Genomic DNA, 26141 nt, shown 5'->3' on the forward strand with positions numbered 1-26141 from the left:
ATATATATATATCATTGTTAATTATGTAGTCAATTAATGTGTTAATTATGTAGTCAATTAATGTGTTGATTATGTAGTCAATTAATGTTTGGCACCTACTATGTTTGGCACCTACAATATTTGGGGGGCTTGACTAGGTTGGTTGCCTAACTAGGTTGGTTGCCTAACTTGGGGGGCTTAGGAACTTGTATATATATGTGTTGATTGTAAGTAATGTAAGACATAAGAAAGAATTCTAAAACCAGAAAATTATCTTCTCTCATTCTCACATTCTCATATTCTAGCTTATCTCTACACAAATCTCTACACTTTGTTTGGCATGGTATCAGAGCAATCGATTTTGGTTGCCTCTGCATAACCTTGTTTTACCTTGCTCTTACCTTGTTCTTGCCTTACCTTGCCTCTACTTAATCTTGCCCTTACTTCTTTGCTCCTATATTGTTCCAACACAAAATTTTTGTTGAGTTCCCTTTGTTGTTTTATCCTTCCGCTGCATATACTTATCCCTACGTAATTTTGTTTTTCCCTTATCCTTGCCATTGCTTTGCCTTTGCTTAAATCTTGTCCTTGCCTTGCTGTGCCTATGCATAACCTTATCTTCCATAACCTTGTCCCTACATAATTCAAACTTGTGTCCCTTTGGTTACTTTGTTCTGTTGTACCCCTATTGTGTTCTTTAAATCTTCCGCTACATTTACGTATCCATACTTTCACACAAGACCCGCAACATGGCACCCAAGGCTGCTTATGTCATGACTACCGGTGAGTCTCCATCTCCTGCCTTACTCTCCGACTCCAACCCCGACTCAGGTACACGCTCTACTACATGGATAATTGATACTGGTGCCACTGATCATATGACTTTTGACTCCACTGTTTTTTCCACCTTATCTCCTAAATCTCATTATCCTTACATCACTAGTGCCAATGGGGCTTCTTCTAATGTTGCTGGAGAAGGGACTATATCACTTTCCCCTAAATTATCTTTATCTCATACACTACTTGTCCCCTCTATTAAATGCAATTTGTTGTCTGTTGGGAAATTCCTTGACTCACATAATTGTTATGCCACATTCTATCCTTCTCATTGTAAGTTTCAGGACCTTACGACTCACGAGACGATTGGGCATGGTAAAAGGAGAGGGGGGTTGTATACCTTGACGGTCTCATCACCACCACGAGCTATCCATGTTCAAAACTCACGTGCTCAACAACAGATTTGGCTATGGCATCGTCGCTTAGGACATCCATCATTTGGCTACCTTCGACGACTGTTTCCATCTTTATTCCGAGGTTTAGTTGATTCTCAGTTTCAGTGTGAAACCTGTGTGTTGGCCAAGAGCCATCGCACTGTATTTCCATCAAGTGATAGTAAAACAGAATTTCCTTTTGAGTTGATTCACTCCGATGTTTGGGGCCCTGCTAAAGTCTCTTCTACTGGCAAGAGGTGGTTTGTTACATTTATAGATGACTGCACCCGCATGACATGGGTGTACTTGCTCACCCATAAAAGTGATGTTACTACCACAATCCGTGAATTCCATGCTATGATCACCACTCAGTTCCAAGCATCCATCAAAGTGTTCCGGTCCGACAATGGTGGGGAGTATGTAAATGGTGCCTTGGCTCAATTCTTCAAGGACCAAGGCATCATCCATCAAACCTCCACACCCTTCACTCCACAACAAAATGGTGTCGCCGAACGGAAGAATCGCCAATTACTTGAAGTTGCCCGTGCCTACATGCTTGATAAATCTGTTCCTCACCACTTATGGGGTCATGCTCTTCTCTCTGCAGTCTATGTGATTAATCGGGTACCTAGTAGCGTTTTGAATTTCCAAACTCCACTAAATACCTTGGCTCATCACATCTCTCTTCCTACCATCCTCAAGTTGCCTCCTCGTGTGTTCGGTTGTGTTGTTTATGCTCATGTTCCTTCTCATCAACGGAGTAAGCTGGATCCATGTGCCCTCCGATGTGTGTTCGTTGGATATGGCTTGAATCAAAAAGGATACAAGTGTTACCATCCTCCTACTCAAAAACTCTTTGTCACTATGGATACCACTTTTCATGAAGATTTGGCTTACTTTATGGTTTCCAAGACCCCTTCTCTTCAGGGGGAGAGGGGGAGTGAAGAGAAGGACTTGTCATTTGAAGAGAAGATCGAAACAAATGCTGAAAAAAACGTTGAAGATTCTCACGAAGTGCCCCAGGCGACCGGTCGTGACCCATTGACAACCAGTCACAAAGTACCCCATGCAACCGGTCGTGAAGAATCTAGTGACCGGTCGTTTTTTCATAGAGTTGAAAATTCTGAAGAAAATCATGATTTGTTCAGTCCTGACCTCAGTGAAGACCTTGAGACTATGGAACCAGAAGGTGATCCAGATGCCCCTGATGATCAACTACAAAATACAACCCCTCCTGCCCTGCCATCGCATCATTCGTCTAGTGATGAAGAAGTACTTGAGGTAATCACTGAACCACCTAATGTTGCACCATATACACTTCCACCTAGATCCACTAGGGGAAAACCTAAACCTCAATATTGCCCTGACCTTAATGCTAAATCTAAATATCCCATCAATAACCATGTGTCCACTCATAGATTGTCAAAGTCATATGCATCATTTGTCAATCAATTATCTACTGTATGTGTTCCAAGTAAGTGGCAGGATGCTGTGACAGATTCTAGATGGACTGAAGCAATGGAAATTGAAATGGAAGCTTTGAAAAAGAATTCTACATGGGAAATGGTTCCTTTACCACATGGGAAGAAACCAGTTGGATGTCGGTGGATATACACTGTTAAATACAAAGCTGATGGATCCATAGACCGATACAAAGCTCGATTAGTGGCCAAGGGATATACACAAACATATGGAATTGACTACCAGGAGACGTTTGCACCAGTTGCCAAAATCAATACTGTACGTGTTCTCATATCCTTGGCTGCAAATCTTGACTGGCCACTACTGCAATATGATGTAAAAAATGCATTTCTTCATGGGGACTTACAAGAAGAAGTATATATGGATCCACCACCAGGGATTCCTATGACATCCGGTCCTAATACCGTATGCAAGCTAAGAAAATCTCTGTATGGGCTAAAGCAATCACCCAGAGCCTGGTTTGGGAGATTTACTGATTCCATGAAGCGATTTGGGTACACTCCGAGTAGCTCAGATCACACATTGTTCTTAAAGCGTCGTGGTGGAAAGCTTACGGCCCTGATCATCTATGTAGATGATATGGTGGTTACTGGTAATGACAATGAAGAGATGCAGAATCTACAGAAGCTCCTTGGAAGTGAATTTGAGATGAAGGAACTGGGTGAGTTACAATACTTTCTTGGCATTGAGGTTGCTAGATCTAAACATGGCATATTTCTATCCCAAAGAAAGTATGTGTTAGATTTGTTGACAGAAACAGGAATGCTGGATTGCAAGCCAGCTGACACACCTATTGAACAGAATCACAAATTGGGAATGTATCCAGATCAAGCTCCTACTGATAAAGAAAGGTATCAAAGGTTAGTTGGGCGATTGATTTATCTATCCCACACACGCCCTGACATAGCTTATGCTGTGAGTATGGTAAGCCAATTCATGCATCAACCAAGTGAAGCTCACATGAATGGAGTAATACGGATAATGCGATACTTGAAGACTGCCCCTGGAAAAGGATTGATGTTCTCCAAACATACACACATGGATCTTGAAGGATACACTGATGCTGATTGGGCAGGGTGTATCACGGATAGACGTTCAACTTCTGGATATTTTACATTTGTGGGTGGTAACTTAGTTACTTGGAGGAGTAAGAAACAAAGAGTTGTAGCAAGATCCAGTGCTGAAGCCGAGTTTAGAGGAATGGCTCAAGGAGTATGTGAATTGCTTTGGTTGCGGAGATTACTAAAGAATCTTGGCATTAAACAAGTGAATGCCACAAACCTATATTGTGACAATAAAGCTGCCATCGAGATAGCACATAATCCAGTACAACACGACCGTACTAAACATGTGGAAGTCGATCGACACTTCATCAAAGAAAAATTGGAAAAAAAGATGATTAAGTTTCCGTTCGTAAACTCAGAAAATCAACTGGCTGATATTCTGACAAAGGCAGTATCAAGTAGAGTTTTCAATGAGTCTATTGACAAGTTGGGCATGCGTGACATCTTTGCACCAACTTGAGGGGGAGTGTTAATTATGTAGTCAATTAATGTGTTAATTATGTAGTCAATTAATGTGTTGATTATGTAGTCAATTAATGTTTGGCACCTACTATGTTTGGCACCTACAATATTTGGGGGGCTTGACTAGGTTGGTTGCCTAACTAGGTTGGTTGCCTAACTTGGGGGGCTTAGGAACTTGTATATATATGTGTTGATTGTAAGTAATGTAAGACATAAGAAAGAATTCTAAAACCAGAAAATTATCTTCTCTCATTCTCACATTCTCATATTCTAGCTTATCTCTACACAAATCTCTACACTTTGTTTGGCAATCATCATATGTTCTCATTGACAAATGTGGTATGCATGGTGCCAATTGCCTAGAATGTCCACTATTTCTTTATGACCAGTTCGTCAAATGCAGGAAATCATCACGAATCTGAATTTGAAACAACATTTAATTATCTTGTTTTTTATATTTTAGTATTCTACTTGCTGGCTATTCTGATGTAGATATTGAAATTTATTGTATTTGTCACCAAAATATGTTTTGTAAATGCTTCGAAATGAAAGGTTTAGTGCTGCTTAGAGTTGCTATGGGTTCATTTTTATATTCTTGTTTCAGGTGTTTGATTGAATTCTTATATTCATATTGTTGAATCCTGCCATCCAACGAGTGGGTTTCATTTGAAATTCTTAGTTTGGGTGTTTAATTCTTGTTTTTATTCAAATTTAAGTTTTGGGTTCAACAAGAATTCCAATTATTATAATATCTTGGTTATGCGCTTCACTTTTGCATAGCCTGCATTCTTTTGTACACATTTTCTTATTAAATTTCTCAAATTTTAATAAGTATTGAAGCCCTAATGACATCTTCGTGATGCTTTTAAGAAGCATATTTTGACAAGAAAAATGACATTTTTGGAGCTTAGGCTTTGTTGGGTAGGTGGATTGGTTTGTCTACGCAAATTCAGTTAAGTATTTTCCTTTGTTGGGCTTAGGCTATATATATCTATCACGTGTGCAAGCTTTTAGGCTAATAGCTTCCAAGAGGGGTAGACCGTTGGGTGGGAGGCCTGGCTGCCGTAATCAGCCGTTTTTTGCCTCTTGGCATGGCAAAAGCAGCGGTGGAGCTCCCAAGAGGTCGTGGTTGCAGCCACAACACAACAGAACAACCCTCCTATCATACACTGATACCATAATACAACTACCAAGACTAGTGTATTATAAGTCTACACACTCCGCCATATAATCAGTCCGAAATAAAACGGCATGCCTTCCTTTACATTGTCTAAATTAAAGACTGAAATTGAATCAAATCAAAGTGCATGAAATACAAGTTATAAGATAGGACCCATTAATTGAAGTGCTGCTGAATAAGAGGACGGTTTAACAGCACACCTCTTCTTGTAGCAGTGTCCTTCAAAAACTGTCTTGATTTTGTTGAGTATGGCTACAGCTTCTTTCATACTTATCCTCTCTTCTGGTGATTCCGCACAGCAAGTAAGAGCTAATCTCATAATGGCTGATATGCAGTCCATCTTCTTCACATGATCATCGTCTTCTTGCTGTGTCACAATCCCAAGCAAATTGGCATCCACAACTTCATCTATCTTTGCATCTGGTAATACTAGTGAGTTTGCAATCCATTGCTTTATATTCATTTCCCCATCAAACATCTCATCTGTTGGCTTCCTTCTTGTGAATGTTTCCATCACTAAAATTCCGAAACTGTACACATCCCCTCTTGTTGAAACCATTCCTTCCAATCCATACTCTGCATTATGAATTATACTTATATATTCATGTTTATGAATATATATTAAATGAAAATTATGCATAATTAAGGACAACATGTATAGAATTGAAAGATATTAAATTAGCAAGTACATCACCTGGAGCCATATACCCAACAGTGGCTAGAGTCATGGTTTGGGTAATAGAATCTCCTCCACCCGAGAGTTTTGCAATTCCAAAATCAGCAACATGTGCAACCATATCATCATCCAGTAGTATATTGCTTGGCTTCATATCACAGTGCACAATAGGTATTGAATAACCATGGTGTAGGTATTCCAGTGCAGATGCAGCATCTATCATTATGTTCAACCTCTGTAAGATATTCAAAGAATTTTGAGAGTACAACCACTTCTCGAGGCTCCCATTAGGCATGTATTTGAGTACCAAGGCTTTGAAATCAATTTCACTGCAACAGCTGATGATTTTGATAAGGTTTCGATGACGAATATTGCTTAGCATTTCACATTCCCTATCAAAACTCTTGAAAGCCCCTTCAAGCTGTAAACTGAAAACCTTTACTGCAACATCTATTCCATCTGAAAGTGTCCCTTTATATACTGAACCAAAACCCCCACTTCCAAGTAGGTTGTTTTCATTAAATCCATTTGTGCCCCTTAGAAGTTCTACATGTGAAACTCTTCTCCAAAGAAGTTGAGGCAACGAGGTAGCCTCTCCTGCAACTTCCACTTTCCTTTTCCTGCATAGTACAAAGATAGATACAGAGGCCACAAAGAGAATTATTGATATGATCCCTGGGATGATATATTTAGCTTTCCTCCAATTTGGTTCAACTGTACCATTTTTGCATGGTGGAACCTGAAGTCGGGCTGCACCACAGAGTGCTTTGTTTGAGACAAATGATTGAGCAGAGAAGTTTTGGAACGGTCCACCAATTGGAATTTCTCCTTGGAGCCTGTTGAAAGACACATCCATATACTTGAGAAGTGACAGAGCTTCTAAAGACTTGGGAATCATTCCAGACAGATTGTTTCTGGACAAATCCAAGAGTTGCAGGCTTAGCAACCTGTCAAATGAACTTGGAATAGGGCCTTCCAAATTATTATTTGCCAAGGATAGATTAACCAAATCCCAAAGACCCCCAATAGTGCTTGGTAGGATACCAGATAGATTGTTATTTGATAAATCTACCTTTGTCACAACTTTCAAGTTTCCAATATCTTGTGAGAGATGTCCAATTAGATAATTGGATGATAAGTCTACAGACAAGATATAGGCAAGTCTCCAAAAATTAGATGGTATTGTGGAACTCAACGAATTGGACGCCAATGATAGATATCTTAGAGGTGCGGTTAGATTTCCCAAGCAAGAAGGTATAGAACCATAGAGCTGATTACTGCCCAAAACTAATTGAACTAGATTATCTAGTTGACAAAGTTCATATGGGATGTATCCTTGCAACTTGTTACCCTGCAAATACAAACCTTGGAGATTCCCAAGTCTTCCCAGTGAAGTTGGAATTGATCCACTCAATTGATTGTATCCCAGGGATAAGGTTACCAAGCTGCTAATGTTGCCAATACCAATGGGAATGTTACCCCTCATGCTGCAATTTTTTAAATAAATATATTGAAGCGACGATGTAGAGAAATTCCGAAAGGAATCATCAAGTCTGGCATTTAACGGATTAGCTGCCAAGGCTAATACTGTCAAATTTCTAAGATTAGCCAAACAAGAGAGAGTGGAAGTATCAATCGTCAAATTATTTGTTTGTAACGTAAGCGACTGAAGGTTTGTTAAGGCACATAGCGTGCTAGGAATAAACCCTGTAAATGAGTTTTGCGCCAATTCAAGCCGCGTGAGCATAGAAGCATTGGAGAGGTTTGGGATTACTCCGCTGAGGTCATTTGCTGCTATATAAAGGCCTTGTAGGTTTGGAAGCCCAAGACCAAAGTTTGCTGGGAGGCTACCCGATAGCTGATTCAGACTAAGCGACAGTTCTATGAGGGTGGATATATTGAATATTGACCATGGAATAGTGCCTGCCAGTGCCACAATGTCACAATCCTATCTACAACAATTTCAGTATATATGGATTTATGTAACATAATCTAACCCTATCTAATCGTTCATGACTTTTAGTATAAAATGTCACATCATAATATTAATTAATACAACAATTTTTAAACAGAAATCTCTAAAAATAAAATAAAAGTCCTAAATAGATTTGTCTTTTGAAACAAAACACGTTTGAGGTTGCATGTCCTTATACTTCTTTTTTTTCTTCTGTTGGTTAACCTCAGATTTGAACATATTGACTTAGATAGAGCGTTTATTAGGCAAGTCAATATGTTATATTCATGATTGTAAACCTTGCTATTCGATTCTAATGAATTTTCCAGCGATTTTGACCAAATTTTTTTTTTATATTCATGATTATTAACTATCTCCCTCATTTACTAAAATATGAAATAGTTAAATAACGATAAATTATGCAGCCAAAATAAAAAAGATAAATCATAATTGGATCAACATAATGAAATATCAATTACCCGTCAAATTGTTGACGCTAAGGGATATCACCTTCATCATTGTTAAGTTCCCAATATTCTTTGGTATGCTTCCACTGAAATTGTTTTCACTCAAATATAGTATAAGAAGCTCTCTGCATTGCCATAATTTGGATGGAAGTGGACCATCAAACTGGTTGCGACCCAAGTACAAGTTTTGAAGACTAGGAAGATGTTGACATATATTGTCTGGAAGACCACCACTCAAGCTGTTTCCATATAGAGTCAACGTAGTCAAAGAAGACATGTTGAAAACAACCACAGGAACAGGGCCTTTTAGGGCATTGTACGACACATACAACTCTTCCACGTGATCTAAAAAGCCAATCTCTTTTGGAATTTCTGAAAAATCATTAAGATATATGCACATTTATATGTTAAACTCATGTTTTATGCTCATATGCACTGCAACAAAAGCTGAGTCATGTATAACTGTATCACATCAAGGCAATGCAACAAATATATATACCATTGAAATTGTTGGAGTCAAGGTATATCTCCTTCAACATTGTTAAGTTCCCTATTTCTCTAGGTATTGCACCTGTTAAGTATGCCAAACAAAGACTAAGAATACATGTAAATAAATGAAATTAGAACAAACACCACACTACATAATTTATAGAAAAAGCTGTTAGAGTGGCTTGGTCACTTTCTAATTGGTTTATTAATATGATACAATTTTTTCACTTGAAGGTACAATATGGAATTTTTCAAGGGTGTTTTTTATATTTATAAAATATCATGTTATAATGGGCCTCCATGTGAAAAAGGTCATACATATTCCCTATTATTTACAATCTATCATCTATGCATTTATCCCCCGACACCCAATCAGTTTTATCATCGTAGTCTACAACATGTACTCGCTAGTTTCATAAATGTAAGTTTTGTAAAAACTTTATGAGTATATTTAAAAAAAAAAACAACATTATAGACTCAACCGTTCTTAAAATTAAAAACCAAATACATAATCTATTCAAGTGAGAGTTTTTGAGTATTGGATGACCTGCAAGTAAGAAAAAATTAGCATAATTTTCTAAAGAAAAAAAAAGATATTAGGCTTACAAATTAATAACAAGATGTTGAAACATAATGATAGATCAACAATAGAGTCTAGATACCTTGTTGACACATACGTACCTGATAGTTTGTTATAGCTTAGATTTATGAATTGCAATGCAGACAAGTTGAAGATAATCGTCGGTAGAGAACCTGAAAACAGATTTCCATACAATCCCAATCCTTGAAGTTTGGGGAAGGACCCAAACCACGATGGAATGAATCCCATAAAATTGTTGTATCCAAAGTCAATCGACTTTAGCCGATGCAAATAAGACAATTCCTTGGGCAAGGTGTCATGAAAACTGTTGTTTCTTAAATCCAGCTCAACAAGAAATGAGAGGTTGCCGAGGAGTGGAGGAATGACGCCGGTGAGTCCCATGTACGAGAGATTCAATGATGCTACTCTGAGGTGACGAGCACCACAAACAACGCCAGCCCAATTGCAAACGGAGGTGGTCGTTGACCAATTGACCAAGATGTTGTGAGGGTCACTAGTGACATGGGCTTTCAGAGCAAGAAGAGCAGACTTGTCCGTGGTGATGTTGGTTTGTGCTGCACCAACTGTGCCTATAGAATTGTACTGCAGCTGCAGCACCAGCAAGAAGGTGATTGACAAGAGGAAACAACTTCTCTCCATGACCATGAGCACCGAAAACAGAGAATTTCCTTCCAACTTCAAATTGTTTTTCGTTTGTTTTTTCCTTTCCGATTTAGAACTTGAAATCATTGAATAATTTGTTGCAGTGCCAATATATGAAGGCATAAAAAGGTGCCAAAGAGTGGGGCACATGATTGCACCCTTGTGGAAGAAATTCGCAAGTAGCCAAATGCAACGACTTAGACTTGTAGGAAAGGAAGAATGGACAAATAGATCTAACGAAAGCAACTTACTTGGAAGTGGGGGTTTTGGCTCGGTGCAACTAACAGGGCCTTTCAAGAGCTTTCATATGGAATGTATGTTTTCGGTGTTAAATCCATTTGTCTGTTTGTTTTCATCACAACGACTTAGACTTAGACTTGTAGTCTTGTAAGAAAGGAAGAATGGACAATTGGGCGCCTGTTTCCACGCGTCTTCACGTCAATCATGATTCGTGATATTCCGTCAATCATGATTCGTATATATATGGTCAATCAATCTAGTCTCCTTTCAGACCCCCCCAAAAAAATAAAAAAAATAAAAAAATAAATCCAGTCTCCTTCGCATAATGAGGGCCCTTCACTTTGATTTTTTTTTCTTCATTTTTTCAGAAATGTGTAATTATCTAGGCATAACGGGACTTAAATTCATTGCATCAGGTTATGGTGAGTTCATTCATAATCCATTGCTTTAAATTCATATCCCCAATAAACATCTCATTTGCTTTGTTGGCTTCCTTTTTAGTGAATGTTTTCATCTTCTATATATATAGCAAAAGATAGAGAATGGTGAAACATTCAAAAATCCCAAAATATTCTTGGTTAATTAAAAACACTAAAACAAAAATAAATATTCAATATAAATGGGACAAAATGGTCAACACGCTAACAGATTTAAAACATGGTGTTGATATTAAAAGTCCTTAATCAAACCTTTATCTTAAAATTTTTGTTGGTCAAGATAAAGCTAAAGCTAAACCTTTAACTTAAATTTTTATTTAATTAAAAGATGGTTGATATGAAGCCCAAGCTAAAGCTCCCTAGCCTACATATTTAAGTCAAGGAAAAAATTTCCCACTATCTTTAGCTTTTGAGTTTTTATTTCCTGTTCATGTCTTTTTCAGAAATATTTAGTTATTCTTTGTTTTTGGTAATCAAAATATTCAGTTATTCAGGCTCAATTATATAGAAAGCTCAATGATTTGAGCTTTTAGCCTAACGCTTGGTAGAATTTATACAAGTTCAATTTTTATCGTTTTTATATGACAGCAGCAACCATGTCATGATCAAGTAATATATTGCTTGGCTTCATATCACAGTGCACAATATGTATGGAATATTGCTTGGCTTCCTCTGATACCAACTCGATTCAAAGTATGTAAGAAGCTATGAATTTATTTATCCATCTAACCCTTGCATTATTAGTCTACAACAATTTCACTGTGTATGGATTGATGTAATCTAATCTAACCCTATGTACTCGTTCATGACTTTTAGTATCAAATGTAAATTAATACAACAGTGTTTTCATTGAAATCTCTAACATGAAAATAAGATTCCTAAAAAAATTAATTGAGGACCTATGTAATGGAGATGAAAGGAGACAAAATGTCATATTTCTTTGAGCGAAAACACGTTTCTTCAGTTTGTATGTCCTAGTTTATTAGGCAATTTATGAAGGCAGAACAAGTTGCCAATGCCAATGAAGGAAGAAATTCGCGAGTAGCCAAATGCAACTTGTCCATTCATTGCAACGACTTAGACTTGTAAGAAAGGAAGAATGGACAATTGGGGCATCAGTTTCCTTTCCACGCATCTGTTTTCACAAAATGATTCCTTCCAACTGCAAAGTTTGTTAAATGATTAAATACTCAATTGCCGGTCCCATTTTTGTTTCGCTTTCAATGTTTTCAATGAAATGATAGCCCATTATAATAATTCTCGTTTCTTATTTGTTTTTTTGTTGTTGAAGGAAACGATCAGATATATTAAAAAACATAACATGTTAAAACATATATTCAACCAATACGTCATGAATGAGCTGAGGAGGGACCCCAACCCATGTGATCGAATCGGTTAAAGCAAAAGCAAGGTTTGCATTCCTATTTGCCACACCATTATAGCATCTCTAATAGACTCTTTAACAACTTTGAAATTCTAAAATAAGTAAGTCACATCAGAAAAACTCTCACAAACAGCTTCTTCAAACTTAGTCATCAAAGCTGCAACATCTTTCTCTCTCTTCAGGACTGGTAAGTTAAATTTGGCTCTTCAAACATTTAATTTTACTTTGAAAAAACAAAACCTACATTGAAAATGTTTAAAACGTGCGTTTTTTCTTTTCATATAATAAATACATAGACATTTTTCACATGTTTTCATATTTTTCAAATTTTTTATATAATATTGCATTAATTATATTGAAGAGTTTGTTAAAGCAAAAATTATTCAAGTAACAAATAAGGCTTTTCAAATTACCATATAGGTCAACAAACTTCAATTTAAAAAGTTTTATTTGCTACTACTCTTGAAGATGCTCTTAGCCTCACAAAATGAAAAGAGGAATCAACTAGTTGCTGAAACAGCCCATTAAAATATTCTCATTTTCTTATTTGTTACGGTCTGAAAAGATTACCTAATACCACTCACTCACTCACAATTAAGAGTCACATAGTCAAATGTATGCTTATATCAGAATTGCACTTCCCTTCCCACTCACGCTTAATTAATTGTGGTGGAGACATTAAGGATACTGGTACACATTAATTGTGCCCATAATCACATTCGTCATTATGGCTTGTGAGTATGGGTTGGTGGGTTAGTGAAGCTTTTTTTTGGGTCAATGAATGTGGGTTGGTGGTTGACCAGTTGACCAAGCAGAGCAGGGCAAAGTGCACTTGAATGGAGAAGAAATGTAGCAAGGACTTGGCTTGTAATAAAGAAAGAGGTTGCAAAGCGAAAGTTAGTAGTGCATGCGTGCGTGCATCCCCTATATTCAAACTGAAGACATTTCAGGTTGGTTTAGGTGTAAATATAGCTCTATTACTCTTAGGGCTCGTTTGGAAAACATTTTAGGCGGGTTTAGCTGTAAATATAATTCCATTACTCTATTGTAGAGATATTGAAGATTGATGATGGGATGAGGCCATTCAGATTATTATCAAACTACAAAAAAACTCTAAATTTTGAAAATCAAAGATCTCATCTGATATAGTGTCTGCCACAATTTCACAATCCTTGCCTATTTAACTTCGTGGCCTTAGCATTATTAGTCTACAACAATTTCAATATATATGGATTTATGTAATCTAATCTAGCCACCCTATGTACTCGTTCATGACTTTTAGTATAAAATTTAACACTCATAATATTAATTCATACAACAATATTTACACGGAAATCTCTAAAAAGAAAATAAAATGTCATATTCCCTTGGGTATTGTTTTTGCTTATTTCACAAATATATCAAAAGAAAATTAATCTATTTGAGAATCCCAAATCTCCATCCGACTATTTTTTGCTGCCGATCATCTTATTGGGCACATTTTAGACCAAGTCTCTCTCATCAATCTTGTATTTCTAATCTGATCTGTTGGCTGCAGATGTCTTAGGCCGAGCTAACACACTCACATATTTAATAGATGGGTGAAATTAAAAGTCCTTAATCAACCTTTAACTTGAAATTATTATTGAAGAAGCTCCTTACAAACATGAAAACAATTCCTAGCTGAACTTTAGCATTAAATATTTAAGTCAAGGAAAAAATTGTGGCCACCGCCACCACCACAACCACCAATAATCCCACTATGTCTTTAGCTTATATTTAAGTCATAAGATCCATTAGTTGAAGTGCTGAGCAAGAGGACGGTTTAACAGCTCACCTCCTCCTGCAGCAACATCGATCATAAACGTCATCTTGATTTAGTTGAGTGTGGCTACAGCTTCCTTCATACTTATCCTCTCTTTTGGTGATTCTGTACAACAAGCAAAAGTTAATCTCATAATGGATGATAAGCAATCCCTCTTCCTCACATGATCATCATCTTCATGCTCTGTCCCAATCTCAAGCAAATTGGCATCCACAACTTCATCTATCATTGCATCTGGCAATCCATTGCTTTAAATTCATTTCCCCACCAAACATCTCATCTTTTGGCTTCCTTCTTGTGAATGTTTCCATCACTACAATTCCGAAACTATACACATCTCCTCTTGTTGAAACTATCACTACAAAAAAAAACCTTTTTTGTGAAGGCAAAACGATGTCGGAAATACCCTTTTTTTTGTCGGAAAAACGTTGTTCCGAGAGCAGATGGCCGTCGGACGGCGTCGGAAAAGCGATCATCGGAAAAGGTACATTTTCGACGAGCCGTCAGAAAAGTTTTTATTTTCGACCAGTGATGTGTGTCGTAAATATTATGACGTCGTCGGAAACTAATTTGGCAAACAATGATAATTTAGTATTTCCGATATACCAACATTGTCGGAAATGATTTGAAGTTAGTCGGAACTGTTTCTTATACGACGAGCTTTTGTTGTTTCCGACCAAACTTTTATGACAACAAATCTTGTCTAAAATACTATTTCCGAGGACTAAATTTACTTCCGACAATGTTTGTTCATCTGAAATAGATAGTTTCGATAGCAAAATTGCATCGAAAAATAATTATTCTTTGTTGGAAATAATGCATAGGATCTATTTATGAGGAACTGTTCACCCGTTTTGATTTACTTCCTGAGATGACAGGGCAAAGTTCCCCATTAATTCAAAGACCATGTTTTGGTCAGTGAATTAACTTTCTTTATGTGTTGAGCGTGCCACTGTTAGCAATTTTTCAACCCTAACAGACTTATGGTAAAATAACTTGCGCCCCAAGTTATTAACTTTTACCAAACGATTGTGAATTTGGGTGAGGAATATCTCCCAAGTAAGTTCTTTTCTATGCCTTAGACTGGTAAGGACTTTTACAATTTATCTCAGTATAAAAACCGGCAGTTCTGGCCAGAATGAAAGATGACAGATTGAACCAATTTCAGGCAGAACTCCCTTTTACAAGACTCAAAAAGGGAAAAAACTGACTATACAAGGACAAGGAGAGGGCTGCGCTTCCATTTCTGTCTGGATAGTTGCCTCTGTTCTGGGCTGGACTGGATACGCCTGTGCTGGACTGGACTTTTAACAACTTCAACTGTTAGGCTTCAGCTGTAAATCGATACCAAAGCTTGAGTTTGGCAGAGCTTTAATCTATTTCGAACCCTAGAAGGTTTTTGGATGGGCAGAACTGGGACTTCTCCAGTCTGAAAGGGGCAGAATTGGCTGGACTCGAGCTGGAAGTGGGCTGTAATACCTGTGCTGCTTAGTCAGGGCTCTTCACAAATTTGTTGAGTTTTTCATATTTGAGAAAACTCGAAACTCTGCTTAGCTTGGCTTGTACTAAACCAAATTTGTAACGAGAGAAATCTCGTTATTGTTGACTAGTGAACTGGGATTCAAACCAGAGGTAGCGATTTAAACTTGTCTTTGCTGGGAGAAGACAGGATGATTCTGCAAGCTTGTTGGCAAGCTTTTGAATATTTTAGGCTCGAAGTCTGTTGGAACTTGTTTAGGATTTTGTGATCAAGTGATCATTTGAGTGTTTGTCTTTTGACTGAGTTTTGGTTGATTGGTTGATTGATTGTGTTTTGCTCTATTCACCCTCTCTTGTATATATAGGAAGTGTTCCTCCGAGAATGGGCGGTCAAGTAATCAAAAGATCTTTTAATTTTAAAATGAAATAAACAGGGGTTCTATCCATTTTCTGGCGAGTAAGCACTCAACGATTAGTTCCTGAGGTGACCACTTCTGTATTTTTGATGGAGTGCCCTGCCTGTTCTTCCATTCCACCTGCTTCTGCAAAAGGTCTGGAGCCTTGGAGATGGCTGGCTCTCAGCTTTTGGACAGTTTCATGTTTCCCGCTTATCTCTCTTTTTATAAAAACAGAGTCTGCTTATCCTCGAAAATGGTATTCCTCCAAAATATCAGAATATCTTTTAGATAAACTAAGCGGGCTCTAATCTTCTGGCAGCAAGCTACTTTAGATTTTTTTTCTTCTTTTATACCTGCTCCTGTTCTATTTCCAGTTTTCAGCCGAAATTATTGACTCCTCCAAGTCAGGGATCACGTGGGACTGTTCCGTTTTGAAGGCCAGCTTGAGTCTAATTTGCTTTTGAGCCTAATTTTGGATTTCTTCGAGGCCCAAGTTTTTTCTGATTCCTATTGTTCACAAGCCCTTTAATATTTTGGGCCGTGATTTTGGCCTGGCCGCTCATTTAATAGGCTGGGTCGTGCTGATGGGCTTGAGGTCGTCTGATACAAGCGGCCCAGGAGATGGTGTGGGCTCTTGTTTTTGGCGTGCTAAATTTGGGCCCAAACAATGCCCCCATTAAATATGAACCGTTTATCAACCGGTTTTCAGAGTTAATGTTTTTTCGGCTATTAATTTGTGCGCGCCAGTTTAAAATGTCCCCTGTCTGCCACGTCCACCTACCTAGACTTCGTGGGAAACCGGTCAGTTACTAGCTGGTCACTAGCTCGTCACTATTGGCTTTCAGCTGGCGTCTTGTCTTCCCTTTCCCACGATTTTGAGTCCTTTAAAAGAAATTTGAAATTTCCAGTTCCTATTCATCTCAAAACCTAGCTTTCTCAGGGTTCAATTTTCTCGGTTTTTGTCAGAATCCTTTTCCTTTGCTTCGTTCAATCCCTAAACCCTTTTTCGTTCCTAACCTGTAAACCCAGAAAATGTCTTCTCCAAGGACTCGTGCCCACAGTGCTTCCTCCTCGGTTCCTCCAGACTACATCACTGGGAGTGGAATCGATGCTCACGCCATGGAAGTTCGAAGCAGACTTCATCCTTTTGTTCAGAAAAAATTGGACGAAAACGTCCTTCACTTGTTTGACAGTACTCTGACTGTGGGACCTCGCTGGTTTGGTCCTGTCCCAGCTGAGATGGCAGAGTTGGTTAAGAAGGATGCCGAAGCGCCTCTATGTTACCAAGGGAACTCTGCCCTATCCTCTTATTCTTGGGTCAGCAAGAATTTAAGTCGTTCATTTCCGTCCAGTGAAGTAAGGAATAGTCCTGTGAAGTGGGCGGACTGGATTGACAAACTTCTTCCCAAGTTTGGAGCTCACTGGAGGCGGGCAGGAATTTATGATGCGATTCTTCTGTCTAAGCAATCCATCAACCGGGATGAGAACCTGCTTGCTGCTGCCCTATGTTTCTGGAATTCTGCCAGCAACACGTTTGATTTCCGTGTGGGTCCAATGGCGCCAACTCTGCTGGACATGGCTCAGATCTTTGGGTTTAGGCCCCATGGACGACCTGTGGATGCTGTTGGAGACTATCATCGTAGGAGGAACCAGGAGAAGCTAGCCAAGCCCTTCACTGTCTCTCCTGCCACTATCAATCAGAACTGCTCCTTTTCTGTTTTTCTGAGGAAATTCAGTGTGGAGAAGGACAAGGATCAGCAGCATATGCTATTCCTTCTGTATTGGCTGAACAGATTTGTGTTCCCCAATCGTTCTTCTGCTGTTCTGCTTGAGTATAGGCATTTGGCAGAAGCTTTACACAACCATACCGACGTTGGACTTGGGCCGTCAGTTCTGGCTCACCTTTTCAAGAACCTGCATACTGCCACAACGGAGAATCCCCTGAATTTATCTGCTCCTGGCTCGTTTTGGATGATCCAGGTCTGGTTGCAGGTGTATTTTCCAGAGTTCCGGTTTCCTGATCTAGTTCTGCCTGAAAAGCAGGTTCTGGCTCTCCCTCTGATGTCGGCAGAAGTGCCCAAGCGTTCCATTGACGAATACCTGATGTGGTTCAGACACTGTCTTAAGCGCTCCGCGGCTCAATGGCAAGTGGTGATCAGAAGAACCTATCCTTGGTTCCAGCCTGGGCACCGGCTTTTTGAAAAGGAGCCAGAAGACGAAGCTGCCAGGACAGAATACAGGAAGATATTTCTGAGTGTAGCCTTGCTGAGGGATCTGCCTCATGGAGGTGGGAAGCCACCAAGCTATCATCTGGGGGCGGAAGTCTACCATCCCAATTTCTGTGCACGACAACTTGGCTGTCCACAGGTCATTCCGTTCAAATACTATCGAAGTTGCAATCGAGCCTCGTCCTGGAGAGATTCAGATAATCTGGAGGTGCACAAGGATGCTCGTTGTGCAGTTAATAAAATCAATAACAGTATGGATGGTCTTTATCCATCCTGGGAGCCGAATTCATCCAGTTCCTCCGATTTTGATGCTTGGTGGAAGGCCAGGTTTCGAGGGATGCCTGCTTCGGCTGCTGCAGTCAAGGTGCTTTTTGAGGGCTGGGCCTGTGGAAATGTGTTTGGCGAGGCTGAGGCCAGAAAATTCACAGTTAAGACTATTCAAGATGTCAATGATCAGATCATAGAAGGTGAATTCTTCGTTCTGTCTGCCATTTCTTGTTCTGTCGTTTATACTTTGTCTGACAAATCAATTCTGCCTGTATCAGACCCCTCCATGAAGAAAATCATTGGTGAACAGACGGCTCAAGCTGGAGCAATGTTTGGTAAGCTTCGATCTACCCTGTTCCTTTTATTTCCTTATACTGTGTTTAGTTCTGACTTCAAATTTTTTCCTCATATAGTCAGTTCTGTCATTGCTGCTGGGGACCTAGAGCCTCCTTCTGGTGAGGAGGATGAAGATCTGGCAGAACAGCCTGCCGTGGCCAGTCCAATTGCTGGAAAGAAAAGGAAAGAGAGTACTTTTGCTCAGGGCAGCGTTGCCCGGTCTGAAACTTCTGGTAGGGTCCTTGTGTTTAGGTCCCACTTCCTTTTGACCTGTTCTGCCTTGCTCTTTCTTCTAATACTTGCTTCTTTTGTGCAGCTGAAAGCCCTCCTCCTCCTCCTCGCACCAGGCCTAAAAGACTTAGGAAGAGGCGTGAGATCGATTCTGATGAGACAGAAGAGTTTGCCGCCAATCCGAATGAAGCCTCTGGGACTGATGATGAGCTAAGAGAAGCTTTTGAGGCTGTTGAAAAAGAGGGACAACAAGAAACGGCAGTGGAAACTCTAAAAACGAAAGGGAAAGATCTCGACGAAGAGGTGGGGTTGAATTCTGGTCATTTGTAGACATGCTCTTTCTGCTTTTCTTTTCTAACTCCTGATTTCTGTTTGTCTGTTTAGGAGGAGATCCCGGCTGAGGTGATCGCAGAGAGCATTGCCTTGGCTCAACAACAGCGTGCCATTCCCTGGACAGAGCTGACTAGCTCAGAACTGGCCGCCTTTGAGGACACGGAGGCTGAACATTCTACTGCAACTCCAGTATTTGAGGAACAGCCAGAGCCTTCTGTTTCAGAGCCAGTGGAGCAGGTAGAAGTTCCTGTAGCCGCTTCAACCGATCAACCTGCATTCGAGCCTGTAGAACAAACAGAACTCTCTGTCACAGCTTAAGCAGAACAGGCAATGCTAGGGTCTGGGGAGCTATGGAGGCTTTGGCAGAATCGGGACTTGTGGGACGGGTAGAACTTCCGGTTGCGAGCCTGGCAGAACCATCTGCCTCGGGGCCTGTGGAGCAGGTGGAGCTTCCTGCTGCAACCCCAGAATCTGAAGCAGAATTAACTGCTACTATTTCTAAAGCCGCAGGAGCCATGGCAGTGGTTATCAGCCCTTTGAAGCCTGTTCTCGCAGCTGTAAGTTTTCACCATGTCATGAATTTTTCTTTTGTTTCTCCCTTTTTTAATCCACAGTTTTGGTTTTGCAGATGCCCGTCCAATCCCGTGCTGTTTCAACCATCACAGCCTCCTTTGCTGACCCAGAATTGGCTGAATTCGAGGCTATGGACTTGGACGCCCAACTGGACAGGCTGGAGAAACTCAGTTCTACCCCTACCAAGACCAAATTCAAAGCAGTGGATGAGGCCATGGAGAGGGTAAAGGTCTAGCAATCTACTGAGCTGGAACTGGAGGAAAATAGGGAAGCTGTAGAACAACTAATGAAAGATCTGGACCTGCTGCACAGGCAGAACATGGCTCCTAGGCCAATTCTTGAGATAAGTCTGAACCTGGCCAGAGATGTGCTTAACCTTCGCGATCGCTATGAGGATCTCAAGCCTACCTTCGAGACTTCTGAACTCTGCAAGACAACTCATGACGCTAATTTGGCTGATTATGCAAAACAGAAGGCAGAACTGGATCAGATGGTCGCGGGGTACAAAGAGGCCAAGGCTACTGTAGACAGGCTGGAGAAGCAGATTGAGGAGCTTCAAAAGCAGCTGGCAGAACGCAGGGAGGTACAGCGCAGGCTGGGTGCTGGACTGAGCTCCAAGACTAAGGCCACTTTCCTGGTGCAGACCATGGTTTCAGCCTCCAGGCCAGCTTTGGAAGTTGCAGAGGCTTCAATCCATCAGGGAGTACTGCTTCAGAAAGAGCTTTCGATTAAGAAGACGAGTCTGCAGGAAACCCTTAGAAAACTAGGATTTTAACATTCAGATTTTGGAATTGTAATGAACTGGTTGAGTCACCAAAGTGACTATTTGAAAATGAAAGTTTATTTATTTATATTTTTTGGAATTTCGATTTCTCTTGACAAACTGAAATAAAAGCTTATACTAATACCGAATTAAAACTTAAAACAAGATCAAACAACAGTTTCAAGTTGTTGTCTTTCTATCCCAGGATCTGTCTGCACAGCCTGTGAATCCCACATAGTTGGATAGAATTTCTTTAACCATTTGCCATTGATTGGCGCAGCATGGACTTCTCCATCTCGATCCTGTAGTCTGTACGCCCCTAATCCTAGGACTTGGTTAACTATGAAAGGTCCTTCCCAAGTTGGTGACCATTTTCCATAACCAGCTATATGTGTTCCGAGGGGCAGAACTGCTTTCCAGACTATTTCTCCTTCTTCAAAACTCTTGTTTTTAACTCTCTTGTTGTATGCTCTTGACACAGCCTGTTTTCCTGCTAAGAGTTTGTTGAGGGTATCAATCCTACTTGCGTCCAACCCTTCCAGTTCTAATAACATGGCTTGGTTATAGTCTTCTCCAACCAATTCGTTTTGATGGGCAATTCTGAGGGATTGGACTGCTATCTCCATAGGCAGAATTGCATCGTGACCATAAGTCAAAGCATATGGAGTCATACCAGTCGCCTCCCTTTTCGAAGTTCTATATGCCCATAAGGTTTCTGACAGCTTCTCATGCCATTGCTTTGGATTCTTCTCAAGCATTTTCCTGATAATATTGATTATCACTTTGTTACTTGATTCTGCCTGTCCGTTGGCTTGAGCATAATAAGGCGTGGATTGGAGTAGCTTAAATTTGAACGCTTCTGCCATGTTCAGCATATCTCCGGATATGAAAGAAGATCCCCTATCGGTAGTGATTGATTCTGGAATACCAAATCTCTGTATGATCTGTTCCTCTATGAAAGTGATGATTTCTTGAGACGTGGTAGACTTAACAGGCTTGGCTTCTACCCATTTGGTAAAATAATCCGTTGCTATAATGATGAAACAATGCTGTTGGCTGCTGGCTGGATAAATCTTGCCAATGAGGTCCATTGCCCATCCTCTGAATGGCCATGGCTTGACTACTGGGTTCATGGGAACCGAAGGAACCTGCTGGATCGGTCCATGTCTTTGACAAGCTTCACATCCCTTGGAGTAGTTAATGCAATCTTTCATCATGGTTGGCCAGAAATAACCATACCTTCTGATTAGCCAACACATTTTCCTTCCACCTTGATGTGTGTTGTTAATAATATGTTAACTCGCAATTGTACGGGGCAATTAGTAGTATAGCAAGACAAGTACGAGGTCGTACCCACGAAGACTGAGAAGTTCAAATTAGTTATGTACTTTAGATTACCAAATTCAAGAAGTTAGGAAGTTAAATCTAAAATAGAATTTAAAGCAAGAGTGAGTTTGAAAACAAATGCAGCAAGATTAAAATGAACTTTGAAGTGAGAATGCTTGTGATTATAGAAAGAAATGAACAAACTGAAATTGCAACGGAAAGCAAGTAAACAAAAGTAACAAAGGGTGGTTTTGAAAGTTAAAACACAGGTTTGGAGACTAGGGCATTCGATTCACCATAACAATTCAATTCTGGGTTATAAAGATTCAAGTAACAAGTCTAATTCAGATTCAAAGATTGATTCTAGCTAAAGTATGATTAGGCCATGGTGTTTGGTCATAACCTTGTGTTCCTAATTCCCTAATTTGATCATTTGTTGTCTAACCTAAAATTAAGCATTAGGAACCCATTAAGCATAGAAGAACATTTTAAACAACCAAGTATGTATCTAATCCCTGTTGTCGAATGTCCATACATACTCTTCCTATTCATAGTTCAATTCGAATTAAAGCATGGTGTATACTCTTAATTCAAACCAAGATAGTTAACAAACAAGTTCTAATGGTGATCAATCATTCAAACAAGCATGTTAACTTATAAGCATAATGAATAAGAACATGAATCATGAATCAAACTTGAAACTCCAAACTTATAAACCCAGAATATTCATGTTAGGTTACATCGAAGCCCTAGTTATGGATTTAGCTACTCATAATGGAAAAGAGACTTGAACAGAAATGAGAAAACATAATGAATGCAATAAGAGTAGAAAAACCCTTTTTCTGAAGTTCTTGTGGTGTCCAAGGCTTCTCCAAGTGCTTCTCCACTTCTAATGCTTCTCCAAGAGCTTCCCCACTTCTAGAAAGATGTATGAAGGATATGGAGGTGATTTGGGATGAGTTTGAGTGAGTGGTGATGGCTAAGGAAGATGAAATTCGTAGGGAAATGGAAGAGAAGTTTGCTGGAGTTGTTTTGGTGATTGTTGGAGTGTTTGGGATTGTGAGAGTGTTTGAGGATGGTTGGAGTGAATTGTGGGGGTTGTGAATCTCAGGATTTGTTGTCTCTTGAATGTGGAATGGATGTGGTATTTATAGGGAGAGGGGAGTGATAAATCTGAATTCAATATGGCTAATGCATACAACACTTGCATTATAAAAGATGAATTGGTTGATGCACTTCACTAATGCATACAACACTTGCATTATAAAATCTGAATTGGTTGATGCACTTCAGCAATAAATCCCACCAGCAGCCCTAGCTCATCTTCATGTCACCATGACCAAGCTTCCAACCAGCTACAATAGCTCATGCCTAGCTCACCATGACCAAGCTTCCAACCAGCTCATCCTGAGGTCAGCATGACCAGCAACTTCAAGGGCTTACAACTTGGGCTAGGCTGAATCAAATGAAGACTTTAAGATATCCATTGTGAAGTTCAGAATGTGTATGATCCAACCACACAAGTATTGGCCCAATCCAAGCTCGGAGGAGGAAGTTAAGGCCGAAACAAATTGCTAACTCAGTTTGCTCGCTGACAAAATCCATCCTGAGCATGGTTCTGTGTTTGCTAGGTGACGGACTCCAGATTTATCCAATGGGGCTGAATTTTGGATATGTTATAGTACACACCCATTGGAACAACTTTCATGAAGAATGTTGCCTCATCCGAGCTATGTAGGTTGCTGAAACAAAGCTTTCAATATGACCTACGGAACTGGACTGGCAGGGGGCTGTAGCCAAAATGAGTTTGTCTTTAAGCTCTTCTTCTCTTCATCCAAATTAGGCCTTAACATGCATGAATTGCATGAATTATGCTCTCTTGCTCTTTTGGCCTACAAAACACACAAAGGGAGGCAAATAACTCAAAATTATAAGAAACTAAGCAAAAGAAGTAAGTAAATTGGGCATGTATATGTATGAAATTATGAGCTTAACAATGTGCTCCACATATCCCTTCATGTGTTTCTCCCATGACCTTCATGTATTCTTTCTTTCCCAAGCATCTTAATAATACTTCATCCTTGCTTTTCCGGACCAAATCTTCATTCCACATAAGATAATTTGAAGCCATGATTCTGACTTTCTTTTCAGAAGGCAGAATTGGATACTGCAGGTAGTTTATGATGGGAGTTCTCCAATCATCTTCAGTGATTATGGCAGAATTGACATCTACCTCCATTCCTCTGGTCAGAACAGATGGCAGACTTTTCTTTCCTACAATAATAATCCTTTGCACACAATCTTCCGGGATTTGTATTCCTGTAGCTATTTGAGCCAGTTCATTGGCTGCAAAGTTCTCTTCTCTTGGGATGTGTTCCCAAGTGGCTTCCCTGAATTCTGTCAACAGATTCCTAGCTGCTACTAAATAGACAGCTAGGGCAGGGTTCAAACATTTGTATTCTCCAGCAATCTGTTTTAAAACAAGCATAGAATCTCCCAAAATTTCCACAGACTGGACTCCTAGTTCCACCAACATTTCAAGGCCAATGATTAAAGCTTCATATTCAGCTCTATTGTTGGTGCATTGGAAATCCAACTGGAAAGAATAGCAATGTCTGACTCCCAAAGGTTCTTCTAGAACAATTCCTGCTCCGGAAGTTAAGTCAGTTTTTGATCCATCAAAATACAGCTTCCATGGTGTGAGATGAATCGAATAAATGGGATTGTTAAGGCAAACATGAGCTCTTGTCAATAGATCTACATTTGCTATATCCAAAGAGTCCATATTTTCGATTTCTTCTCCTGGATGATCAGCTAGGAAGTCTGCTACAGCTTGCCCCTTGACAGCTTTCTGAGGGACATATCTGAAGGCAAATTTTGTCAGAGCCAGAGTCCATTTCCCAATTCTGCCTCTTAGCATTGGCCTTGTTAGCATATATTTGATTAGGTCTGTCTTGGCAATGACATAAATGGTAAATGGCAGCATGTAGTGTCTGAGTTTTATGGCAGTGAAATATAAAGCCAGACAAAGCCTTTCGATCACAGAATAATTTCTTTCTACTTCTGTCAAAGTTCTGCTCAGATAGTATACCGCTTGCTCCTTCCCTTCGTTGTTGTCTTGGGCTAACAGACTTCCAATAGATGTTCCTGACGCAGACACATAGAGTTTGAGCGGTCTGCCCTTCTTTGGTGGGGACAGAACTGGTGGATTTGACAGATAGTGTTTGATTTCTTCAAAAGCCTGTTGGTGCTGTTCCTCCCATTTGAAGATCTGTTCCTGTTTTAGCCTTAGCAAGGAAGAAAAGGGCTGAATCTTTCCCGCGGAATTGGATATGAATCTTCTTAGGAAGTTAATTTTTCCCAGAAGACTTTGCAGTTCCTTCTTGTTCCGAGGTGGTTGAGCTTCTATGATGGACTTTGCTTTATTTTTATCGACTTCTATGCCTTTTTGATGGACCAAAAAACCCAAGAAGTTTCCTGCCTGCACTCCAAAAATACATTTTTTAGGATTCATTTTCAATTTATGCTGTCTCATTCTTTGGAATGCCTTTCTCAAATCCGACACATGACTTTCAGGTTCCTTGGATTTAATTATCACATCATCTATATATACTTCTAGAGAATGTCCTATCATATCATGGAAAACAGAATTCATTGCTCTTTGATAAGTGGCTCCTGCATTTCGTAAGCCAAAAGGCATCACAGTGTATTCAAAAGCACCTATGTGCCCTGGACACATGAAAGCTGTTTTGTGGATATCTTCTTCTGCTACCATGATCTGGTTATACCCTGCATTGCCGTCCATGAAAGATAGCATTTGGTTCTGGGCAGCTCCATCTACTAGCATATCTGCCATAGGCATAGGATATTCATCCTTGGGGGATGCTTCATTCAGATTTCTGTAATCCACACAGATCCTAACTGCCCCTGTTTTCCTTTTTAGAACTGGCACAATATTGGCTAGCCAGTCAGTGTAGATGGCCGGCCTGATGAATCCTGTTTTAAGCAGTCTTTCTATCTCTTCTTTGACTTTTAATTCTGTTTCCATGGACATTCTTCTTCTGGCCTGTTTAACTGGAAGGTAGCCTTCTTTGATAGGCAGCTTGTGCTCTACCAGTTTCCTGTCTAATCCTGG

The 26141-nt window shown here is 39.7% G+C and overlaps 1 pseudogene across 1 annotated transcript; it reads right to left on the reverse strand.

The window, feature by feature from the left end:
* Positions 1 to 5342: 5342 nt before the first annotated feature.
* Positions 5343 to 10586, reverse strand: LOC110767330 (uncharacterized; annotated as a pseudogene). The gene is made up of 5 exons (XR_015835193.1): positions 9646 to 10586; positions 8975 to 9046; positions 8488 to 8847; positions 6073 to 7977; positions 5343 to 5954 (listed from the first exon to the last, which is right to left on the reverse strand). The product of XR_015835193.1 is annotated as an uncharacterized LOC110767330 (transcript).
* Between the last annotated feature and the right edge of the window lie 15555 nt (positions 10587 to 26141).

The sequence above is a fragment of the Prunus avium genome, chromosome 4 (genome assembly GCF_965620075.1).
Source record: "Prunus avium chromosome 4, drPruAviu1.hap1.1, whole genome shotgun sequence".
Lineage (NCBI taxonomy): Eukaryota > Viridiplantae > Streptophyta > Magnoliopsida > Rosales > Rosaceae > Prunus > Prunus avium.